This window comes from Lynx rufus, unplaced genomic scaffold (genome assembly GCF_022079265.1).
Source record: "Lynx rufus isolate CCGP_SWC_20201006 ecotype Redwood Valley unplaced genomic scaffold, mLynRuf1.p SCAF_1, whole genome shotgun sequence".
Taxonomy (NCBI): Eukaryota; Metazoa; Chordata; class Mammalia; order Carnivora; family Felidae; genus Lynx; species Lynx rufus.
In genome coordinates, this window is record NW_025814823.1 from 137,246,467 (window position 1) to 137,268,223 (window position 21,757).

Here is a 21,757-nt window from a genome sequence, read left to right on the forward strand (position 1 = left end):
TATCTCTCTAGCTTGAGCTCACTGAAGTAAAAGCTCCCAAACACAGCATCTTCATAAAAGCAGCTGTCCTAACCGCCTGCCTATGATGAAGGAAATACAGATGAGGAATCACATATCTAGAATTGCCCTCTCTTCCTATTTCACGTTTTCAGTTATTCGTCGTTCATTCCAAAAACATCTATCAAGTCCCGACTATGTGTCAAAAACAGTGCTCAGTGGTGCCTAATGCAACAATAATATTTTCTGAGTGTTTCCTATGTGTCAAGAATGTATGAAAGACATCACATGCATTAACTCGTGTGACCGTCCCAGCATCATATGAGGTAGGTTCTTTTCCCCATCTTACCAATGAGGAAATACGTTAAACAAACTGCCCAAGGTCACACAGATAAGAAGGAAGGAATCAGTAGTTTTTTTTGAAGATAATTGTTTGATGAAGAAATTAAACAGTAATGATACATACTTCCAGATACTTTCTAGACTTCTATCAAATATACAAACCGGCTGTAGGTAGCAGTTTAAGAATGGGAAAGCTGTTTGCCACCCAAGACCTAGATTATTTAAAGTACCTCCCTGCATTTTATTAGTGAACCCCAGTTTTGGTCTCCTGCAGTGATTCCCAGACTTCTCAGCATGAGGACTCCATTGTAAATTATAAAAATAAACCCATTTTCAAAATCCCCGGTAGGTTAGAAACAATACAAAATAGCCCAAAGCCCTTTGAATTCAGTAACATTTAAAAATTAATTTATACTTTATTAATCACCCTAATATAGTTATATTTGAAGAGCAGAGGCACATAGACATTCACAACACTGTTTAATCAGTAAGTTTAATCTGAGTCCTCAGATCCCTGGAGATTCACAGAGCTGTATCGCTTCAGCCAAATTGTTTCCCTTTGAGCCTCAGTTTTCTCATCTCTAAAGTGGAGATAATAAGAGCTTTTTTAGAGGATCTCAGAGAAAATTAACGTGAGGCCAGCAGGACCGTGGAGGGCTCTTGTTCTTGAGACTGCAACAATGCTTAAAAACACAATCCCTGACAAACATGATTCCGATCCAGTTAGGGAGAACAGAAGCACATGAGAGAGTTAGTGAGCTGGGCATCCCACTGAAGTAAACTGTCTTCTGCAACCTAGTTGCAGAATTTGACTTGATAATGTATAAGGCAGAGAGTGTGTGCACAATGGGTTCACTATCACCTTACACACGGGAAGTTTAATTCACTTGAAAGCTATCAATTTTTCGTTGTGTTCGTGTTGGGCTGCTGTCTCTGACTGAGACACTTGAAGTTACAGGGATCCCAGGTGTTCTGGGTTTAGATTCGTCCCTTGCTGTGCTGCCCGGAGATTGCATTGGGGGAGCATGAGCCTGTGCACATCATGGTGATGGAAGATATTTGATTTGGTTTGGTTTGAAGCTGCAACTCACATTTATTGAATGGCTGCCATGGTGAGGGGGTTATACAATGGCCCTAATATTAATATTTGATGATATTTTGATCCAAATATAATTTAAAGCACATTTATCATGCAAATTGAAACTTGCTGTTTAACTTAGCTGGCTCAACCCCCAGCCTGAAGTCACAACCTTACACTTTTATAGCCTGCATTCACCACATTTTCGGGATATCGTTGACTCCAGGGATAGAATCTTCTAAGTTTCCCTCTGTGAGAGTGGCTTGGGGGCAGCAGAAATTACTCCAGTATCTCCCTTTGGGTTCTTGGACTAAGAAAACAAACCGTTCTGTCACCCGCAAACCCCTACTTCATGGCTTTAGTGAGCACATAGCTGGATAACCTAGCTGCCTCTCTTCCTTCCACTGCCAGGAAAGTGGGTCCCATGAGCAGTGGAGTTCAGATTAATAATTAAAAGGCCAACATTTATTGAATGTTACTGTGGGGCAGGCACTGTATGAAGCAATTATGTGAATTATCACCCTCAATTCTCACAACAAACCCTAAGAGGGTGGTGCTGTTTTACACCTGTCATGCAGATGAGATTAGAACTGCCCATTTGTTGATTATCACACTGCTGGCAAGTAAGAGGGTTGGGACTTCATTTTAAGCAGCTACCCCCCCCACGATGTGAGTCGTGAGCACGCCTCTGTATGGTCTTGTCACTCCTCCCACATACACCTTGCTTGCTGGGATACCTTCTCACCCTGGTTGATGGCCACATTGTACATGTTGCCAGGAGGATGGGGACCAGATACATGGAGAGGTACCTGAGTGAGAAAGAACAAAGCCTTTGGTTGTGGCTTTATATATGGCAGTTGGTGATGTGCTGGCAGGGGAAGATCAAGAGGGATCCGATGATATGAGATGATCGTCCTTAAAGAAATTCTCAGAGTTTGAACTTGAAATCAGAAGCATCCCTAAGGGATTAACTGACCAACCCCTTCATTTTACAGATAAGAAATAGAGGCTCAGATAATTGGCCACAGCCACGGAGCTGGTGTGGGACTCAAAACTCCTTTCTCTCTGTCTCCCTCTCTCCTCTCCTTATTTTTGATTTGGTACAAAAGGATATTTGGTGACAATGTTTCCTCTATACCCCGTCCCCTACCCCAGCCATCCCATTCCCCTACCCAAAGGCAAATCCTATTAGCAGGTCTATTGTATCCTTTTAGAGATATTCTCTGCACCTCGAAAGTATACTTTTATTTTGTTATTAACAAAATTGGTAGCATTATGTAACCTGGCACAATCTTGCTTTTTGTACTTAACTGTACAGGTTGGAGATTGCTCCATTATTACAACAGATTTTTTTTCTTTCAAAATTATAACAGCTTTATTGAGATATAGTTTACATAATATAAAATTCATACATTTCCAACTGTCATTGTGATGAGTTTTAGAAAATTTATGTAGCTATACAATCATGACCAGAATCTACTTTTGGAAGAATTTCATTACCCCCAAAAAAGTTCATTATGTTCGTTTGCATTCACTTCCAGCCTCTACCTCCAGCCCAGGCAACCACCCAGCAACTTTTCATCTCTATAGTTTTTTGCTTTTCAACATTTCAAATACATGAAATCATTCAATATTTGTTCTATACCTGGCTCTTTAGATAACATGTGTCTGTTTATTTCACTTAACCAATTTTTGAGATTCAGGGTGCTTGGGTGGTTCAGTTGGTTAAATGTCTGACTCTTGATTTCGGCTCAGGCCATGATCTCACGGTTCGTGGGTTCGAGCCCCGTTGGGCTGGGCGCTGTCAGTGCAGAGCCCACTTGGGATTCTCTCTCTCCCTCTCTGTCTGCCTCTCCCCCGCTCGCTTGCTCTCCATCTCTCTCAAAATAAAGAAGTAAACTTTTAAAAAAAGGTTGCTTTTGAAATCCATCTACATTATTGCATATAACAGTATAGTTCCTTTTTGTTGTTGGGTAGTACTCCATTGTACAGATATAACAATTTTTATCTACTCATTGATTGACCTTTGAATTGTTTTCAATTTGGGGCAACTGTGAATAATGACGCTGCGAACCTTTGTGTGCAAGTCTTTTATATGGACGTTTGATTTCACTGTTGAGGGGTAGTCACCCAGAAGTAGAATTGCTGGGTTGCATGCTAAGTATATATTTAACTATTTAAGAAACCGCCAAGCTGTTTTCCAAAGTGTTATACCCTGTAACATTCCCAGTGGCGGTGTGTTAGAGCTCTAGTTTCTGCACATCCTCAACAACATTTGGTATTTTCAGTCTTTTTGGTTTGGGACATTTTACTGGATGTGTACTGATGTCACGGTTTTAATTTGCGTTTTCTTTTACATATCTTTTCATGTGCTTGTTTGCCATTTGGACATTGTCTGTGGTTAAGTATCCAAAATTTTTGCGGTTTTTAATTGGGTTGTGTGTCCTATTATTGAATTGTTAAGAGTAAGAGTTCTTTGTATATTCCATATATATTCTTTACCAGCTCTGTTTTGCAAATATTTTCTCCTAGTTAATAGCTTGTCTATTTTTCTAAGGGTGGGTTTTTTTGAACAGCAAAAGGTTTTAATTTTGACGAAGTCCATTTATCAATTTTTTCATTGATTGTGCATTTTGTGCTGTAACTAAGAAATCATTGACTAACCATGGTTACAAAGATTTTCTCCTATGTTTTCTTTTAGAAATTTTATAATTTCAACTCTTACATTTAGGTCTATGATATACCCTAATTTTTTTTTCTAAATATAATATATTGTCAAATTAGCTAACATACAGTGTATACAGTGTGCTTTTGTTTTTTGGGGTAGAATCCCGTGGTCATTGCTTACATACAACATTCAGTGCTTATCCCAACAAGTGCCCTCCTCAATGCCCATCACCCCTTTTCCCCTTTCCCTCACCCCCCCCACCCACCCTCAGTTTGTTCTCTGTATTTAAGAGTCTCTTATGGTTTGCCTCCCTCCCCCTCTGTTTGTAACTAGTTTTTCCCCTTCCCTGCCCCCATCGTCTTCTGTTAAGTTCCTCAAGTTCCACATATGAGTGAAAACATATGATATATGTCCTACTCTAAGTTAATGTATGTGTATGGTGTGAAGTAAGAGCCTGAGGTCGTGTTTTCTTTTGGATATAGTTATTCAGTTATTCCAGTGCTATTTGCTTCACAGATTGTCTTTCCCTCACTGCATTGCCTTTACGCCTTTGTCATGGTTGAGCATACCTAGAGTCCATTCCTGGAGTTTATTATATTCGTTCTTTTGTAAGGCTGTATAATACTCCATTCTATAGATGCTTAATTCAATCATTTCCTTATTGATGGACAATTATGCTATTTTTAATCTTTTCATCCTACTTCAAATAACGCTGTGGCAAATATATTGCATTGTAGGAATGTGTTTTTGCATCTTAAAGGATTAATTCCAAGAGAAGTCAATTGTACATTTTGATAGACATTTACAGATTGCTCTCTGTAGTAAGTTTTGATCATTCACTATCACACCAGCTGTATGAGCGTACTCTCCAGATCCCCAGAAACAAATATGCTAACAAATGTTTCATCTTTTATTTCATTAAGTAGGTAAAAAAAATAGTATCTGGTAGTTTTAATTTGTATTTTCTTATTATGAAGTAGGATGAGTATCTTTTATTCTTTACAAATTTTAGGGTCAAGTATATCTCATTTTACGTGAAATGTGGTTTATGTCCTTTGCCTCTTCTCTCACCATATTAAGTTCCTTGTGATAAACATTGTGTATATTTCCCCTAGTTTTGTGTTTGTCTTTTGACCTTGTTTATTGAGTTTTGGCCCTATAGAAGCCTTTTATTTTAAGTGATAATGTATAATAAATAAGTCTTCTGGGTAAAACCAGAAAACTTTTCCTACTCTGAGATTAGAAACAAAAATGAATCTCTCATTTTTTTGTATTTTTTACGTTCTTATTTATAACATTTAAAGTTTTTGATCTATCTGGAGTTCAACTTAAGAAATAAAATAGGGATATAAGTTTTTCCCCCTTAAATAGCTACCTAGTGGCCCTAACATAGTTAATTATATAATCCAATGTTCCCCTCTGATAGGCAGTGCTTTTTTTGTCACCTACTAAATTTCCATATGCATTTGGGTTTACTGATCTGATTTATGTATTCTCTGACTCCTTCTGTCCTGTGTTGCTTATATTTTCAAAATAACACAGCAAATGAAGCACTTTATGAATTGCTTGCAGTAACACTTAAGTCCTTTCTCACCTTCTATCCTAGTGTTACTAGCTAACAAAATTCAAACTCTTTTTTAGCATCCCAAAGGAAAATATAATTAGGGTAGTAAGTCTCTTTGGAAGTATAGGCAAGTAATAATTAGATACTACATTTTTGAGTCAAATAATTCGGTGCTAATCCATGGTTTCTTTCTAGAACAACCAATGATTTTTGGATAGGCTGTATCTCTGTACATATGTGTATGTTTATACACATGTGTGTAATGTCCATGTGCCATGAACAGAAGAAATAGCCCTTTATTAAGTAAACTGAGTCCTCCTCCCCCCAAATCCGTATCGGTTGAAGAACAAATAAATCTAGCACTTTATGTCATTCTGGGGTGGGATTTGCTCATGATTCAGGGTCCTCCCTGGCCTCATGTATGAAATATGTGATGACAAAATTCCTCTCCTAGGAGGGTCAGAAGGAGCACAAAGGAGGCAGTGTAAGTCATAGTAAAGAATGGGATGTCTGAGCACTTAGAGGTTGTGAAGGCACACTAAATAGGATTGCTTTCTTCAGAATGATGTGGTCTTGTGCTGTACCTTCTTTTCCCAAAACTGGGCTCTCCACTCCTTCTCCAACATCCTGTACAGACCTGGGGCCCAGGCTGCAGCCAGGAGATAAGAACTCTCTACCCCTGGGAACCTGGACCGAGCCAGAGATGGGTCATTGTGCTGAGGAGGGACTGGGTGGCAGGAACACTGTGGATGAAGTTGGAGGAGATGCCGACTTGCTTGCTGCATTCCTGGATGTCTCCTGAATGTCAAGAAAGATGATGCTGGGAATAGTCCCTCCTTACCCAGCTCTCTAAAAACCCTGGCAAGGGAAGGGATTCTGCATATACCTATGGGTAACTGTGGAACTTTTTTAAATGTTCTTCACCCTACAAGTTCAGTGTCTAATAATTCAGGAACCCCATCTTGATGGATTAAGTACAGTTCTCCTTAGCACCTTAAAAGTGTTTTATATATATATGTGTATATGTATATATGTATATAATATACATATATATATGTTTTATATATACGTGTGTGTATATATGTACACATATACGTATATTCATATATATAATTATTTTTATATATGTATATATAATTCTTTTTAGCATAATGATGGAAGATCTCTCTTTATTTTTCTTTTTTAACTGAAAAAGTCCTGTAGGGTGGGGGTTGGGGGAGGGAGGATCCACTATGCTGTGGGGAAGAAAACTGCCTGAACTAGAAAAACAGCAAGAAAAAAGTGGTGGCATACTGTAATGGGTGTTCAATAAAACTGGGTTGAAATCGTGAAGTTCTTCATCTCCCAGCTCTTCCTGTGGAATAAGGCCAGAGGGCCTTGATTAAGGGGGAGAAACCACCATCTCCAAGCAGGCAGAGGCCTGGATGAAGCAAACCAGAGGCTATTCCGGTCCTCTCCCTCACTCTCTTCCGGCCCTGCTTCCTTTCCCCACCCCTCCAACAATAGCCCCCTCTTGATTTCTGTTCCAAGACAGAACAGTGAGTGCAAAGGAAACTTTAAGGATTCTTTCCACAGAGTTTTCTAACTGGGAAAAGTGAGGTGTATGTGTTGGCATCTGCTCCTTGGCCGTGATGCTGGAGACTGAGGCCCCCTTCCTTCTCCCAGGGGCAGACTCAAGGCAGGTGGCAGAGTTTCTTGTTCCCAGTGTCCAGCATTCCAAGGAAGAAGCTGGTAGAGAAGCTCTTCTTCCTGGAAGGACTCTGAGGTTATTCTCTCTTACATGGTTGCTTTTAATTTTTTTTTCAAGCTGCTGAAAGCTGAATGTCTTTTGGGGCTAATGTACCCCAAAATACTTGTCACTACCCCTGCTGGGACTTCCTTACCCTAAGCTAGTAGCTTGTAGGATAGGCAGACCCCCATCCCCTCCCCAAGATTCATTAGATCTGGAGAAGTCCTGGGAATCTGCCCCAGGTGATTCGGATGTTTGGTGCTCAGAATACACTTGAAAAACAATACCCCAGATCCTTCCTCTCTCAGATTATCAGGGCCCCTTGATGTGGAGTTAACTTGTTTGGTGAGACCACAAAAATCATACCTAATGTTACTCAGAGCTGAATAGAGTCAAGACTTAGCCAGTAACCACTATAACCACTCTCCAAGAGGGAGTTATGTTGTCTTGGATAAGGCCAAAGTTAAAAAATGGCTTTGTAACTCTTTGGAACAGGAACCTACATTCTGAAATCACTCTGTATACAACAGGTCACAACCCTAAGGTAGTGCTGCCCAAACTTGAATTTGTACCTTCATCTCATGGAGATCAGGTTAAGATACTGATTCTTTTTTTTTTTTTTAGTGTTTATTTATTTTGAGAGGGAGAGAGTGTGTGCAAGTGGAGGAGGGGCAGAGAGAGAGAGGGTGGGGGGAGAATCCCAAGCAGGCTCCTCACTGTCAGCACAGAGCCCATTGAGGGGCTCAGTCTCACAAACCATGAGATCTTGACCTGAGCCGAAATCAGTAGTCAGACGTTTAACCGACTGAGCCACCCAGGTGCCCCAAGATACTGATTGTGACACAGGAGGTCTAGGATGAAGCTAAAGGTTCTGCTTTTCCAACAAGAAAAATCATCATCCTGGGTGACGCCATGTTGTTGGTTTTTAAACTATGTTTAAGGAACACTACCTTAAGGAATACTTAATTTTTAAAAATATTATTAGCTACAGGTAACACTTTCTACTTAATGAGAAAGCTGAAAACAAGCCAACATCAGTTTAGTGGCCTTGAGTAAATCACTTCCTTTCTATAATTTATCGGTTAAACAAGGTGGTTGTTTTTTTTTTTTTTTTTTTTTTTTTTTTTTTTTTTGCCATTTCTGAAATGGGAGCAAGAGAGTATTAAGTGAAATGATGTGTATTAAGTCCTTAGCTGGCCCACTCCTCCACAAACACTGCCACTGGTGGTGGTGGTGCTCTGGCGGTGCTCATTCTCCTGTTGGATATCAGTGGCCGTCACAGATGGCCAAGCGAGGCCATAACCTATTATTGGAAAATGGGAGGATGGGTAAGACTTGCCTTTGAGTGCCATGGTACTTGGCTTTATTACTGTGAACAGAGAGTGCATTTTCCAGTGTCTGCAAATAACAGAAACCTTAGACCCCTCGGGCCCCTTGTTGTTATTCTGTATTTATATTTACCCCCTTATATTGGCCAAATAAGTGCAAAACTGCTTCATTCCAGTATTTATTCATTTGATTGTCTCCATTGCCCAATTATGTAAAGGAAAGGGTATTGTGCTCCACAAGGATATCACATTTCCCTCCCTGGCTTCGCCCCTTCATGTTTGTGTAAACTCAGCCTAAGTGGCATCCCTTTACTTGAATTTACAACCCTGCCTATAAAAAACCAGACAGTGCTGAGCATTTCCTACAAGGCTGAATTCTGGCTCACAGCTCTTGTAGCCAAGGAAAAACAAATTCATGCTCTCTCTCGCTCTCTCTCTCTCTCTCTCTCTGTCTCCCCCTCTCTCCCTCCCTCCAAAAACAATTTGCAAATCCATCATCTGCCCAGAAAACAAACGGAAAATAAAATGCAACTGAGTCTTTTTTGTGTATCTGATAAATGTTTATCTCCCATCCCATGAGCAAGTGGGTGGGGTCTTTGCCAAGATGACACATTAATATCCATGTAGTAGCCCCATGCACATAATGGTGGAACGAGCCATAATTCCAGTCAATTCAAGTGGGGAATAAATATGTCAAGCTGGCAGTTTGGCATTGTCTAGACCCCAAAAAAGTTTGACTAACTTTTTCTTATTAACTGTTGCATTTGGCTTTATATAAAGATAGCAACTTTCTTTCTTTCTTTCTTTCTTTCTTTCTTTCTTTCTTTCTTTCTTTCTCTCTCTCTCTCTCTCTCTCTCTCTTTCTTTCTTTCTTTCTTTCTTTCTTTCTTTCTTTCTAGAGAGCACACGAACAAGGGAGAGGGGCAGAAAGAGAGAGAGAGAGAGAGGGAGAGAATCTTAGGCTCTATGCTCACTGCAGAGCAGTGATCCCAGTAGACCCTGGGATCATGACCTGAGTCAAAATCAAGAGTCAGACACTCAACTGACTGAGCCATCCAGGCACCCCTAAAGATAGCATATTTCACTCTAAAGCCCACTTATATATTATCTATTCAACAAATATTTATTTTACATCTATTATATGTCATGTGCTATTCCAGGCTCTGGGCACGTAGCAGCGAACAGATGAAGTCCCTGTCCTCATGGTGCCTACTTTCTAGTGAACTCGTATAATACACATATCTCTTGATGAAGACATGTTCTTGATCTTTTTCTCTAAATGTCTTTGTTTTTATCTAAAAGTATTTAGTATTTGAATGGTCACAAAAGAGCAGTGATCATTAGGCCATGTTTGTTGTCTCTCTGTTCCTGTCAGATGCAGACCTGCGTCCATTGCTGCTCTCTGAACATGAGAAGAAAATTGAGTGATTTAAGTAGAAATAAGAACAACTTTTTCTATAAGTTGCAGATTTTTCTTATAATTAAAGCAGACTTAACATGGCTTGTCAGTGCTGGTTTTTCACACACCATTATCTGTCTTTTGCCTTTCCATGTCACCATTAACTTAGGGATGAGGATCTAATGTCTAAAATAGGCTCAGCAAGCATACATTATAAAAGTATAAAAATAATAAAAAGCTTATGAGATTAAATCTAGCAATAATTTTTTAAACTTGAGTAGAAAAATTTAGTATCTGGTTTCTTTTTTTTTTGACTAAATGAACAACGCATACTCACTATAAGATGAAAACAGTGTAGAAATGGATCAAGCAAAAAGTGCTGCGCATGTGGCATTGCAATATTTATACACCTATGTAATTGCTCTTTTCTCTTTTTATGATTTATGTATGGTTATAGAACCCTGGTTAGTCTCATCAGATTACTTGACAGTTCTTACTTTATAATACGAATGGCTTCTAGAATAACAACTGATAAATTCAAAACTAATTTTTAGAAAGAATATCCAATGCTGAATAGGAATTCTGCTTAAAAGCATGGTTCTTAAAGCATGCATTTTTATTTAATGTCAGTGCAATCCTGAGGAAAACAAAGCAAGACACTTACCATTCATTTCAGAGAATCAAAGAACGTCTGTATCAGAACCAAATAGATCATCCAGGGCAGCGAGCAGGGGAGAAGAGTGGAAACCACCCCCCAGGTGAATTCTGATATACACTGAACACACACAGACCACCGTGAGAATTCATCATTTTGCAGACGAGAAAACTGAGGTCTGAGCCAGTAAAGAAACCTTTCACGTCACACATACAGAGAATGGTAGAGGTCAGACCAGAACAGAACAACCGTGTTGTGACTCCCAGTCTACTCCTTGTTCCACTACACTAAGCCACATTAGAAGATACCTTTTGCACAACAGTGTAGAACAACTCAACTTCAATTTGTTCTCTGAAGATTAAGTTTTCCAAACAAATCTATATTACATCAAAACCTCTTAGTCCAACAAAAGAACCTCAAAGTTTTACGTTATTAGTGATAGATTTCTGGTTGTTGTTGTGTTGCATGTTTTCTTCTGGAAAGTGGAGGCGGAAGTTTAACCAAGACCTAAGTTAAAGTATCATTAGTATTGACAAACTAATCAGCCTGTAGGTTTTAAAGTTTAGAGTGAGCGAAATAGCAGTTAAATGAACCACACCTCCCACCCCACCACCCCCACCTCCAGCCACACACACACTATTGGTGATCGTGGTGTTCTTTTTATCTGTGTGAAGCTAAGTGGCTCTTTACTAAAATGTTTGGGGAGAGAGATCACTGAGTGTGCTTTGCCCTCAGTAGGGAGAGAACGTGTCATTTCAAGTCCTTTCTGTCTAGCTGAATCGTGAAACTGCCACAGTGGTCTCCAAAAAACATGTCTCCAGCCCTCTAGGGCCAGGGAAAAGGTCACCAATGACCAGAGCTCAAGAGCTGGGGGAAATAGGTGAAAGGGAGAATAAACATCTACAGCATAATTGCAGTCTTTTCAAACATTCTTCTAGGTTGAAAACTTTTATTCCAAGGCAACCTTTCCCCTGCATTGAGCTCTGTTGAACACAGCTGGCATTTTAATGAGACTAAATCTGGTGTTTCTGCCATTAGCGGAGATGAACATCAAAGCATTAAACTCTACCTTCCTTTGTTTTACAAGAACTTAGGGTTCAGGATACCTTCACTAAATATGTGTCCAACTCTAAAGCTATGAGGAATACTTTTGTTCTGATAGACCTTCGGCATTGTATTGATCAAAGATAACAACACAAATTACAAAGGATGTATTCTATTATCAGCATTAAAAAAATACAGCACGGGGCGCCTGGGTGGTGCAGTCGGTTAAGCGTCCGACTTCAGCCAGGTCACGATCTCGCGGTCCGGGAGTTCGAGCCCCGCGTCGGGCTCTGGGCTGACAGCTCAGAGCCTGGAGCCTGCTTCCAATTCTGTGTCTCCCTCTCTCTCTGCCCCTCCCCCGTTCATGCTCTGTCTCTCTCTGTCCCAAAAATAAATAAACGTTGAAAAAAAAAAATTAAAAAAAAAATAAAATAAAAAAATACAGCACCCCCAAGTATTAGTACCTGACTTAAAAAATTACAACTGACATTGATTGACTCCTAATCTTGGCCATGCATTGTCAACAATTGCCATGGTTAATGCATTGCATAAATAATCTTATTTAATCCCCACAACTGTATTATGTGGGTGCAGTTTTACCTTTGAGGAAACTGAGGCTTAGAGAAGTGAATAAGCTGTCCTAAAGGCCTGTGGTCAGTAAATGACAGAGCTGGAATTCAAACCCGAATTTGTATGACAACAGAGTCTATGCTTTTGATGTTCTGCTTTCTCCAATTTGATTCACATCCCAACACAAAGGCCTATAGGACACATCCTAACATAAATTAACATTTGTTTGACAAATTTGTAATTTTATTATAGGCACAGTTCAGGCACAAATAACGAAATCTTCTTTGTGTCAAATTCTGGATCATTCCACGCTGGAGTTCCCCTAATGATATCACAAAAGAGCCTCTGATGACCCCAAAGAAGAATCACACAGTGGAAGTTTCCACACAGGCTAACTCACTCCTTGCAATTGAGTGGAGACAGATTGGTAGCAACTAGACTAAATGACTTAATGGCTTTTTTCTTTAGGGATCTGAATTTCTTCCCCCCAGCATCAAACACATATTCTCATGGCAAAGGCTTAACAACTTAAATGGAAATAATGAATATATATTTTTCTTTTAAAGAACACATCCTGAGGTCCTTTATCTCGGGGGCCACAGTGAAGACGCATGCTAGAAGTGGGGCTGTTTTTTGCACCAATGTCATCATGCCCACCTTTTGCCTCACTTGTCTTTAGTCCATGTGACTCTACTGTCACTTTTTTTGTCACACCATGTTCCATCTGATGCTTTTATTCGGTAACCAAAACTACAGAGCTTTCTATGATGTTGTTTTAATTGAGCACAAAATTAAATACGTTATCAAGAAAAAATGAAACTGAAAGAAGCAAGTCAAGATCGCAACCAAAAGTTTTCCACAGGGGTCACAGTGGCTGACAAAAAAGATGCAAAATGCCCCAGTCTGTCAGTCCTGCCTACTTTTTGACCTGAAGATCTATGAAACGGGTGGCTAGGGTAGGTGGTAGGGGCCTGGAAAGCATGTTCAAGTGCTCTTAGAACCATTTTGCATCCTCTAGCAAGCAGACGCTGATCATAGCTCTCTTAAATTGCTCGCTTTATAGTGCTCTTAAAGAAAGCCTCTTAAAAAAAGGAGAAGAAAAAAGAAGTCTGACTAATGGAACAAAACCTGCACAACAGCCTGGTTGTATCCTCTATTCTCCCTCTTGTTAAGATGATGGCTCAGTTTTGACTAAAGATGAATTACTTGATTATGGTTAATACACGGTCTGGCCAAATTAATTTATAAATGAGAAACTAGTTGCTTTTATCACACTCTTCCAAGCCAAGGTTACTTCAATCCCTAAATTTTATAGAAATTAATATTTTAAAAAACTCTGCATGATTTTGTCCTTCACCCATTCAACACCTCTCTGAATTAAATGATTAATATGAGTAAATACACGTTGTCTTTCCAATTGACCTTGCTGGCCTCTTTTGCCAGTGTGCTCTTGGCTCCCTCATGGCTTGCCATCATGAGTTTTTGGTAATGTTATCCTTTCTGACAAATTTAATTGAGGCAAGTTAGACTTTCAAAAACGAGTTGTCTGCATAAGCTTGACCAGTTTGCTATGGAAAACCAGGTGCTGGGTGAATATTTTTCAACTGCGTCTGTAGCTTAGTTGTACTGTAAGAGGAGATCAATCTTAGTCTTCCTATTCTAGTCACATGTGGTTGTCCAAAACTAAAGCTCTGTGACCCCAAATCTTTGCCACCTTTTGTGTGGCAGATGACATCTTCCATCAACAGTGGATAATAAAATTTACATTCAGTCCCCATGTGGAACCTGAACACGTAAGCACTCCCCCACACAGTACAATTCAAAGTGACATTCTCTTCTATTTTCCTTCAGCCTCAGTGATGCAGAATAACAGTTATAAGTTAACATTCCTTTGGTGGGGGCGGGGGAGGGGTGGTCTTGAATATAAAAAAAAGAACAAGAGAAGGCTACCCTCAGTCTAGACAATGAGTGACAAAAGTCCCAGAGCAAACCATAGTTGTTAACAGACACCCTCCTAAGGTTCCCAGGATACAGCACTGAGAAGGAGTGAATTCTCCAGTGAGACACATCACACACTCCAGGGCTCCTAGTTAACCCGGCCATGTTATCTGTGCCAAAAATCAGTTTTAACACCCTGTCCTCCTCAGCCCCAGTGCAATTTTATTTCCCGTTCTGCCAGCCTCAGCTCTGCAAAGCATCAGTATTCTCTTAAGAAAAAAAGTAAAAGCTTAAATTCTGGGTCATCCATCAGTCATACCATTTGATTAAGGATTCTACCCAGCAAGGTATTTTCCATTGAAGGTGCCCACGTCAGTATCCATCCCGGGGACATTGAAATGGAAGTAGAAATGATTGCATGGGTAACTTACCAGCTCCTGAGTCTGAATGGCTGCAGCAACCCCAGTGCTTTACCTGATCCCTTGCTCTCTGTCTCTCTCCCTCTCTCTCTCCCTCTTTCTCTTGTGTACAGATTGCAGGGAACTTAAAGAACTCGCAGGGACAATGTTTCAAATGACTTAAGAAAGAACAGGAACAATACTTCGTTCTCTTTTTCTCAGATGAGTACCTTCGGGAAGAAGGAAGGAAGGGAGGGGAGAGGGAGGAAGTCAACAACCCTTTGCTTTCCTGAAAAAAAATAAGGAAACAGAAGATAGACATCTCATTTTCTCTTAAACAAAATGTTGGAAGGGGCAAAAAAAAAAAATCTTTGAAAAAAGGAATTCCTCAAATATGCTCTCTGCCCTAAGAGCTTTAAAGAGATGAAAAGCCTTACTGGCCTGTCCTGTCCAAACAAATGGTGTTCCAGAAAGGCAGGCTCTCCTGAGCTTGCAGCCTCTGGTATCTTGTTTGCAGAACTGACACGGCCAAAAGGGAACAAATCATGTCATGTTGCCTCTGAGCAAGGGAACGTTTGGTCTGTTGTGCTAACTGAGGCAATCCTCCAGCCTGTGAGGCTGGGCAGGGTGACGGTCAGCCAGGATGTTTGGCTCTTCCTGGGCTCTTTGAAACACCAGTGTTGCTGCAATTTTTGAGCATGATTCTAGAGCCTTAGAGTTCTTCCAGGAACAAACAGCCGATTTATGCACTGGTCACCGAACTTTATGCAGTGGGCCAAGTCAAAGCTTCCATCTTTGCTGATGTTTTCAAAAAGAAAAAAAAAAAAAGCAACTTGCCACACTGCTGTTGGACATAACTATCTCGTGTGGGATTTAGTCATCTCTGGAAAAACTGAAAGGCAATTTCTGTTTTCAAAATACTGTGAAGCAGCCTAGTCTTAGAGAAGTCAGCCACAGTTTTTGAAAAGCGACGGGGAGGCTGACTAGAAGGAGAGAAAACATGGAATGTTCTTTAACAAGTTTTAACGGTGCTTGGCAGTCCAACGGGTGGCATGAGCTCTGTTTAGAGTAGTTGCGCTCTGATTGTGCCGTGTATCTTGTGCCCTCCATTCATCTGGTTAAGACCATTTTCACCACAAACAGGAACCAGCAGTTATGTGGACCTTTGTGGCAGCAGAAGAAAAACCAACTTTAAGGTACTTCCTTCTTTCACTCAATTGTGAAAAAAAAAGTGGGGTGGAGAGTCATACCTGATCCCAAGGAGCAATTAAAGTGAATTCAGGGAAAGAGAGATTCTGATTCAGTCTGTTTGAAAGGCATTTATTCGGTTCTGTGGTCAATAAGGTTACTCTTTTATCCCCACAGTTTTCTTCCCCCGTCTATCATCTCTCTGTGTATTTATCTATGTATCTATCTATCTTTCTATCTTTCTATCTTTCTGTCTGTCTGTACCTCTCTATCTGTCTGAATATGTGTGTGTATATCAAAGAGGACATAGAGAGACTGTTACTCAGTAGGTTGGTAAGAGCCGGAATGGAGTTGTTCCTTGCGTTCCCTGTGGCACCACTTCTGGCACAACTTAAGGATTTCTGGCATGGGTTCCCCCAGCCCCACGTACAGATGAGAAGACTCACGCCCATAGAGGCGTCCGTTGTACCACTCGCCCAAGGCCACACACATCAGTGGCAAAAGCCAACAGGCCCATCTGTCTCCTGAGTCAGCTCTAGTGCCCTTTGCCCCCTGCTGGCCTTCCTCTGTACCCTGCCTTTGTAGAAATGGGAAGGAAGCTCACAATGAAAATCTAGGAGAACAAAAGAAGAGCGCGAGGGAATGGAGTAGCTCTCCTGGGTGCCAACCTGTGAGTGATCGTGAGGCCGAGGGAGCCCTCTGCTGAGATGGTCAGTAGAAAGTGGAAGTAGGTGGGAGTGAGGTGAGGGTGAGTGAGGAGAAGTAGGGAGAGGCTGGGCTGGGTGTCTGTGGCATCAGTCAGCAGAGGGAGTGAGGGGCCGTGAAGGAACAAGGACGCTCAGGTTACAGAATTCTTGCAGGAAGGAGCAAGTGTCTGCTCACCCGAAGACTGGAATCGAAGAATCGTGAGAGCTACAGGCACCCTTTGCGTATTGTTGTTCCTCCTGCAGCCTCAGGCGAGGCCAGGGCTGAGCCCCAGGAGCCCAGTCAGAGTCCAGAGGATTTCCCTTTCCAGTGCACAGAATGTGGGAACTGTCACGTTGAGGCCTGTTGTTTGCTCCAAGCCGGCTGACCCGCCCAAAGACAGGCCGGACTGGACGGGGGCCCGTGCCATCCACACCGCTGCGCAGCTTTGATGTGACGGGGCGGCATCCAGTCGGGGTCTGGCGACGTCACCTCTGGACAGACTGGAAGGCGATTTCTAACGTTTTCAAGACACTGGGAAGCGGCTCACGCCTTCGTAATACATCGGCCACAGTTTTCGAAAGAGAATTCTCAGCCCTGCCTGCGGCACGCCGTTCCATTCGTGTACCTCGTCGTAACCCTGCCTGTGAGCCTCCTAGGAAAGACGTCCCCCTCCTTCCCTGCTCTGCCCAGCCCGCGGAAAGTCACCCTGTGGCCCTTGTAAAATCACCCACCGGGCGTCTAGAAGCTGAAATTCCTGAGCCCCTCCCACTAGGTTTCACAGGAGAGATGTCTAATCAGGTCACTCAAGCTGGTGAAGCTTACTGCCCCGCTGTCTCACGGCTCCTTCAGATTTTGACTAAAAGTGAAGGGAGTGGATGTTTGTACTAGAAACGACTGAGGAAACACATGTGCAGAAATGGAATATGGTCTGGTCACTCACCTCTCAGGTAAGCCCCATGTTGCTCTGGATATCATAGAGATCATTTGAGTAGAAAGAGGACTGTAAGAGCCTGTGACTGGATCGGAGGACAAGGAAAAAAACCAAGATATGAAATTTGGTGAGGCCAAAGCAGTGACTCAGAAGTCAGAACTAGCAGTACAGAAATATGAGGTCTACTCAAAATGGCTTCCCACTTCTGAAGCATCCTATTTGGTACTTCTCCAGCTTCTGATTATCCCAAACTCTAGGGCTATCTGTTCACCGCAGGACTAACTTAACCCCAATCACAGAGGGTGAGGAAATGAAGGGTGGACTGAAATATAACATAGGGTCAGGACAGCACACCAAAAATAAGTGTACGTGTCAGTGAACTTCCAACATGAACATATCTGAGTGACAGAAACAGAAGACCTGCCCCCACCCCATGGCACTCCAGCCACTACCTCCTCTCAGGGGTCACGTGGCTCTGACATATCACACCTGATGCAGATGTGAATTACTGCGTTTTGAATTTACATAACAGATGATACCATACTGTGTTTTTTGTTTTGAATCTCAGTATTCCTGAGATTCAGCCCTATTGTAGAGTGTAGGTATGTTTCATTCTCTTTCTAGAGAGTATTTCACTCTGTGACAATACCACAATTTATATATCCACTCTACTGAAGATGGATGTGGGGGTTGTTTCTAGTTGGGCACCATTACAAATGGGCTGCCAGGACTTCCTGTCCCTGCCAGATGTCTTTTAAAAAGTCTGATATAATGGGGCGCCTGGGTGACGCAGTCGGTTAAGCGTCCGACTTCAGCCAGGTCACGATCTCGCGGTCCGTGAGTTCGAGCCCCGCGTCAGGCTCTGGGCTCATGGCTCAGAGCCTGGAGCCTGTTTCCGATTCTGTGTCTCCCTCTCTCTGCCCCTCCCCCGTTCATGCTCTGTCTCTCTCTATCCCAAAAATAAATAAACGTTGAAAAAAAAAATTAAAAAAAAAAAAAAAGTCTGATATAAGAATCACCTCTCTCCAGGATGGTTATCCACCAGTGATTCACAACCTTTTTGCTTGGGTTATTTGTTTGTTTGGCATTTGCTTCCTCTCCCATGGGATGCATGGCATAGATTTTTTTTTAACTCAAATAGATTCAGTTTGAGGATGTGATACCATTGGAGACACTGGCAGCGTTCCTGAACAGCTTTGGAAGGACTTGGGAGCCACAGAGCTGACTTCCTCCTGGAGCCTGGAGATGCTACTCTGAGTCAGACTCCATCGACTTCCCCTCTCCCATCGACATTCTGTGGAAAGTGGATTTGTTCTCCCCACTCTGAGCTTGTCCTGGACATGCTAAATTTCATCCTATTAATGTGCAGAAGACAGGGCCGAGTCCTGGACCTAAATTGCTTTCTTCTGTCTCTCTCTCTCTCTTTTTTTTTTCAGTTTATTTATTTATTTTGAGAGAGAAAGAACATGCAGGGGGGAGGACCAGAGAGAGGGAGAGAGAGAATCCCAAGCAGGCTGTACACTGTCAGCGCAGAGCCCAATGCAGGGCTTGAACCCACATTCCCATGAGATCATGACCTGAGCAGAGATCGAGAGTCAGACCAACTGAGCCATCCAGGCACCCCCTGAAATTGCTTTCAAACTTCCTTGGTTCCTTTGATTTATTCCCTTTGTCTTCGCCAAGTCCCATATCCTCCAAGTCTCAACTCTCAAAATGTGAGAATATTCATTTCTTCCTTTTTAGTTTTTTCTTAGCATGCAAAAATAATAACGAAATATTTACTTAAACAAGTTATTAAACACAGTCTTTTTATGCTTCTATTTTCCTCAATTTGACAAGAGGATATAATAACATTATTCCTAGTTTTCATAGTGTTAGGGGTAAAGAAGAATAGCTCAGGTCTTTCACATATTTACCATGTACCAGACACCCTTTTAAACATACTACATGTCATAACTTAATGGTGCTATTATTGTCCTGTCCCTCTTCTTTTTTTTATAGATGAGGAATACTGAGACATAGAGAAGTCTACTCCCCCAATATAACATAATTAGTAAGATTTCAAACCCAGGGAATTCTGGCCTAGAATCCTTATTCTTTTTACCACAAAGCTAACTTGCCCTGCCTTCTAAACAAACACTCCCTGGCACATAGTAACAACTCAATGAATGGTCCTTCAAATTGGAGAATAACATGTTTTATAACATAAAAGGTAACAATGCAGGGCACAGAACCTCCTTCTCAAATCATTTTATGAGCATGTCTTATGAACCAGTAAGCTCCGTGCTAGGTGTGGTTAATGGGCTTCTTGATATTGCTGCCTGGTAGAGGAGAGACATATCAAACAAATTGAACCAATGGCACCTGAATATGTAAATACAGTTGTAGTCAGTTCTCTGAAGAGGAAATACAGGAGTTAGGAGAGCTTAAAATCAGTACCTTAAAATCAGGTACTAAATCTGGACAAAAGGTCAAGGAAGGTCCTCCTAAGAAAATGACAAAAAAATATTTTAAAAAAATTGAGACATGAAGATTGAGCAGGCATGTGCCAGGCAAAGATGGGGAGATGGCGGCTTATGCAAAGAGAAGCCTGGTAGGTCTGATTCTGAACTTGATGCTAAGATGGGTGGGAAATCATTGAAGATTTTACACAGAGGAAGGACATACTCAGATTTGGATTCAGAAATCCTAGTTTGATCACAGTGCAAAGAGTGGATTTTAGAGGGGCAAGAGTGAAAGCAGATGAACACTTGTAAAGTCTAGTCTAAACCTGATCATGCCATTAAGAGTTTATCAGGAGATGCAGTGGACATCTTAATGCCTAGAGAGGTCATGGGATGGTAACATTTGAGAGTTATCCTGATACATTGTGTGAAAAGAATGTGTTGGAAAATGAATATTGATAGTGCCTGGCATAAAAACAGCTGACTCATGAAAGATACATACCTTTGAATGGCAGCACCTTCTACAATGTCCCCACCCCTCATCCTCAATATCTAGAGCCTCCGAAGCTGACTACTTACCTGCCCTGCTCCACTGCAGCCTCCTGGTCTGCTTGTCTTGCTGTCACTGTCCTAAGGTGTATCCATGTGCCTGATTTTTTTTTTTTAATTTGAGAGAGAGACAGACAGACAGAGAATCCTAAGCACGCTTCATGTTCAGGGTGAAGTCCGACACGGGGCTCGATCCCATGACCCTGGGATCATGACCTCAGCCGAAATAAAGAATCGGAAGCTCAACCCACTGAGCCACGCAGGCACCCACCCCATGCCTAAATTTCTTAACGTTTACTCAACAGAGTTCCTCTTCCTCTAGGATATAACCAGTGCTGTCATTGAAAACCAGTGGCATCCTCAGACCTGGCCCAAGAGTGGTCAGTTTGAGGGATGGAGTGCAATTCCGTGTTTGAACTACTACAGTTGGGGGAAATGTGCTCTAGATATTCCACATTGGAATCCAGGCTGGAATTTTCTAAGGAAAGTCTGTTGTATGTGGTAGATTCATAGCATTGTGTTTCAATTCCAGCGTATTATGGGTCTTAAGAACTGGCCTGTGGAATTAATCACCAAGGAACACGTGCTTTATGTGGGAACACGCATTCCGAGCTCTGAATATCTGATACAAGCAAATGGGCATTTTTAAAAACATTTTATTTAATTTTAGAGAGAGAGAGAGAGAGCATGCACGTGTGCAGGGGAAAGGAAGAAAGAAAGAGAGAGAGAATCTTAAGCAGGCATCCATGCTCAGCACAGAGCCCATCGTGGAGCTTGATCCCACGACCCTGGGGTCATGACTTGAGCCAAAATAAAGAGTTGGACACTTAACCAACTCAGCCACCCAAGTGCCCCCAAATGGGTATTGTTAACTTACAGAATGGCAATCGTTGTGTTAAGAAAAACAAACAAACAAACACCTGCAAATTCATTATCTTGCTAGAGGTGGGCAAGCATTCTCCTCCAGTATTCATTTCCACAATCCAGTAGAGCTCATATTTTGGTCTTCCTCCAAAGTGGTCACAAAGACCTTTTTCTCCACTTAATAAGCTCTCTCCAAACATCCTAAGATTGTATATTGCTGTGGCATGCAAGAGACAAGAAATAACTTTACATTTATAAATTAAATATGATGAGAGTGCCCTCTCTTTGATAATGCTGGCTAACAATTCTGTATCATCACTTTTCATGGCTCTCAGGCCCCACCTTAGACTGTAACTTTAACAGTCATAGGAACAGCACTGAGAC

General features: G+C 41.6%; 1 protein-coding gene across 1 annotated transcript in view; it reads right to left on the reverse strand.

Annotated features, from left to right (window-relative positions):
* Nucleotides 1-14,809, reverse strand: part of ZNF366 (zinc finger protein 366) — a 71,662-nt gene extending 56,853 nt beyond the window's left edge. Inside the window, exon 1 of the mRNA XM_047087820.1 lies at nt 14,744-14,809. The gene's annotated coding sequence lies outside the window, so the exon portion shown is untranslated. The remainder of the gene's footprint in view (nt 1-14,743) is intronic.
* Nucleotides 14,810-21,757: the final 6,948 nt, after the last annotated feature.